Below are 4477 nucleotides of genomic sequence, written 5' to 3'. Positions count from 1 at the left end.
AATTCACCAAAATCCGAAAATCGAGTAAGAAGTTATGACTATTTTAAGTTTCAGTCATAAAACACTGTGATTTGGGCCCGTAGGGCATCGCGGAGAAGCGTAAAATGACGATTGTCAAATTCCAGTGTACCTCCATGATATAGGCGTATCATAGAGAGGGACAATTTCCTGTTTGGCAATTTTCAGTAAGACCTCGCGATACTGGCGCATTGCGCTAGTAGTCAAAATGAAAAACTAAAGGACTCCGCGGTTGTGGTGCGTCACGGAGAAAGTCCAGTTCCCGCTCGTCCATTTTCCAGTAATCCACCGCGATAGTGGTGCATCGCGGTGTCCACTCAGTTCGCAAAAAGAGTTCATTTTTCTAGTTCCATCTAATAGATCAAAGGGGGTACTTTGGTCATTCTCCCAGCCCTTAATCCATCTTAAGCAATGAATTAAACCCCTCCAAAGCACTTTACATCCACTTTTCATCAAATCTTTCTCAAGCAAACCCTATCTCATCAAACAAATCTCTCTCAAGCAAAACCCTATCTCATCAAACAAATCTCTCTCAAGCAAAACCCTAGCTCATCAAATTTTCTCCCTAAGAAGTCCAAATTCCTCCATTAATTCTCCAAAGAAATTCAAGATTGAGGATCCCCAACACAAGAACTCTAAGAATTCATCTTCAAAGCATTTATAGTAATCCAAGATTCAAGCATTTCATCAAAGTTCATCAATTAAGTTATGTGGGTTTTTTCAACAAGGATAATCCTTTCGTTCTTGTGGCCAAAATTTATTTTAAATTCAAATTTACTGAATTTTATATGATTTCCCATGAAATTCAAGTTAGGGTTTACACCCATCATTGTTATTTTCAAGTTTATGATATTTCCAATGATTTAAAAGTGGAATTCCATGATTATGTTCATATTTTCATGCATATTGCTGAAATTTTCATATTTTATGATGAATTATAAATGTTTATATTACCAAGCATGAATTTTAAGATATTTTAACATAAGATTGATGCATGGGTTATTTATCCCAAGATTTAGTATTATTACTTCAAGAAAGATGATCTTTAAGCATCTTATGAGCAGGTTATTTACAGCTTTTCAGTAAAGCTTTGAACTTTTGATTATTGGTTTAGCTTTGGAATTCACAATAGATTATTACAGTTACAGAACTCGGAACAACTTTATTTACAGATTTACTCAGATAAATGCATAATTGGTTTTCATATAAATCCTTATGCTAGTTTTAAAAAGTGGATTTCCAATGGTTTGAGCATACAGATTTAAGAGGGAGTAGTATTTAGCATCGAGTGGGAAGTGTGGGATTAGCGTGCCCTATCTTCCATAGAACTACGAGCCAATGTAGGTACTGATTGATATTATTCCCATTTCTATATGGATGATAGATTTAGCTTGTGATCAATCACCTGTATTATGTTATACTCCCTAGAAAAAGTATGACACCTCTCCCCAATGTGAGGTTTCTTCCTTACGAGGTCAAGAAATTGGACTCTATGCAGCTCATATGGTTTATATTGGTTAAGAGAACCTCCCTCACAGTAAAGATTTTCAGAATAAGTTTTCAGATTTCACTTAGCTTATATGATTTGAGATTAAGAACAGAATGCAGATTTCAAAACTAAGTGTAATGGCTCACAAGATTTACAATATATGTTTTATTATTTATGATTTATGATCTTCAGATTTTAGATTTACTCAAGCCTATGTGAGTCATTTACTAGCATGCATGATTTTATAACTTGTGATGATATTGCTCACTTATTACATTCACCCCCATGTACTCAATACATCATCAAAGTACTATCTACATATATGTCTATGTGCTATATTGTCTCATAATGTAGGTTAAGGTGCTCAGCCTCATCAGCGCGAGTGATTTTTGAGCATCTCATCTATATCTCTACAGTTGGAGAGTCCTCATAGTTCGGGGACTTAGCTATTCATATTTTCAGTTTATTAATAGATGTTTTTCGATTCATTTAAGATAGTTTAAGTCAGTTGGGGGCCTGTCCCAGTGACTCTCTAGATTCAGTTAGTAGAGGCTTGTCGGACTACTAGAATCAATTTTAGACATTTGATTCAGTATTCAGGATCTTTCAGTATTGTTTTACCAAAACTTTTAGTATGTTTCAAATAAGATTTCCGCATATATTATGATTTTACATTCATATATCCTATTTTGAGATCCAGACTTAGTAGAAGGAAACTAGGGTTAGCTCAGGACTACTTTTAGTTCAGAGCACCGTGTGGTGGCCCAGGAGCTCAGATTTTGGGGCATTACATTCAGATATATTATGCACTACTACCAAATTCACTTCAGAGAATGGAGCATATTCAATAGGATACGTGTCATGACTTTTTACCAAAAGTACATTATTTTACCTTTACCGTCATAATATCATCAATATGGTGCATTGAGATTCAAACTCAATGTCTTATCTATATAAAAACGTCTTAGGTATAAATCAATGAGGCTTGAACCCAACATATTATCATCCTTTTTAACAATATTACTCTCCAGGAATAAATTTAAAACATAAATGGTTCCAAACCAATTATTTTTCTTAAATCTAACTAATACATCAATAATTATATCATTAGTAGCAAATGACAAATGACATAAGGAATTACTAATCCTGAGATTACCTTTAAATTTATAATCTCACCTTGTTTGGCAGAGTCTCGTGTTGATAACGTACTATGAAATATAAAGTAAAAACAAGTAGAATAGAGAGATAAGAGAGAGTAATTCTTTATTTATCTTAAGGAGTTCTTGATGTGTTCCATACAATGAAGGAAAACATCTTTATTTATAGGGAAAAACTAACCTTGGGGTTTCTAACTTTTTTAGAAATAGACATTCACTATTTATGGTAAAGTAGACATTCACTATATATGGTAATACATTTATAACAAAAATTAAAAACAGACAAAAAATAAAAAAATATAAAAAAAGTTGAAAGGAGAGAAGAAAAAAAAAATAGAGGTTGAGAAAAACTAACAACTCAAGAATAACAAGTTCTACATTAGGGAATGTTATATTACACTTGAAAAACTCAAGAGCACTACTTCACGACTTCCTATTCTCAAAAATTGACTATAACAACTTGGAGAACTCATGCACCTCAATAAAGAGCTTAGATAAGTAACCTATCCATTCTTAAATATGCACCCTCACGATAAGAGAGTCACCCATATTCACTCATATATATGCAATTTAACACAAGAATAGATGTAAGAATCAAATTTTCCTCACACTCACAAATATTCACATATCATATATAATGAACTATAAACTTGTTCTTAGTGTAGTGCTCCAAATGGTATCAGAGCACAGTAATTTAAAACGTACGGAAGAGATATATATATGTTAGAGTTAGAGTTAAAATTAGATTTAGAGTTAAAATATTTAAAATATTTACCTACAAAAATAGAAAATTAATTATGCGAAGACCATTTAAAAATAGAGAAGCTTTTAGAAAAATTAAAGAATCTTTAATTAGTAATTATTCAGAATATATAAGACTAAATAAAACAAAAGAAAATCCACAAAAATTAGCCTACTTAATTACATTAATATCTAGTATTGAATCAAAACTAATAACACATTTAAAATCTAGAAGAATGAAACATATACCACCTAATTATGATAAAATTAGATTTAGATATCCACCGAGATATTATAAATATAATTTAAAATGAATAAAGTACAACAATATAAAGAATTAAAACAAATTATCTCTGAAAAACGAAAAGGATTAAAAATAAGAATAGAAAGACTACATTATAATATATTTGCCGGAGTTAGTAAAAATTCAATAAATACACAAAAAGATGAAATATCAAAATTAGAATCACAAATAGATAGTTTAGAATATATATATCAACATGACCTATTCACAATAAAATGAATAAAGAAGAATTTATAATAGATGAAAAAAATATATGAAAATTACGAAGGATCAAAAATAAAAATAGTATTTTCTAATCTAGGACGAAGATATAAGAAAATAGGTGAACATTTATATTTAATGTTAGAAAAAGAAGAATTAAAATTAGAAGATAAATTAACAGCAATGGTAAGAATAGAAAAAGAAAATGAAGAGATAGATAGGAAAAAAGAAATAGAAAAAATAAAACAACAAACTACGGAAGAAATACGAAAAATAGAAGAAACCAAAAATAGTAGAATTGCTGAATTAGAAAAAGAATTACAAATGTTAAAAGAACTGTATGAACAAAGACAAAAAGAAAAAGAAGAAAAAGATAGAGAACAGAAATTACTAAATGAGATAAATCAATTTAAGGAAAAATTAGAAATAAAAAACGAAGAATTAGAAATAAATAATATAGATATTGAAGAAACAGATAATTATGAGTCCGAAGATAGTGAAACATACACGGAAATATTAACAAATGCAAAAAATTTAGAAATCAATGAAGAACAAAAAATTTATGAG

Source organism: Capsicum annuum, chromosome 3 (assembly GCF_002878395.1).
Source record: "Capsicum annuum cultivar UCD-10X-F1 chromosome 3, UCD10Xv1.1, whole genome shotgun sequence".
Taxonomy (NCBI): Eukaryota; Viridiplantae; Streptophyta; class Magnoliopsida; order Solanales; family Solanaceae; genus Capsicum; species Capsicum annuum.
The sequence above is the reverse complement of the archived record's forward strand: the minus strand, read 5'-3'. Positions refer to the sequence as shown.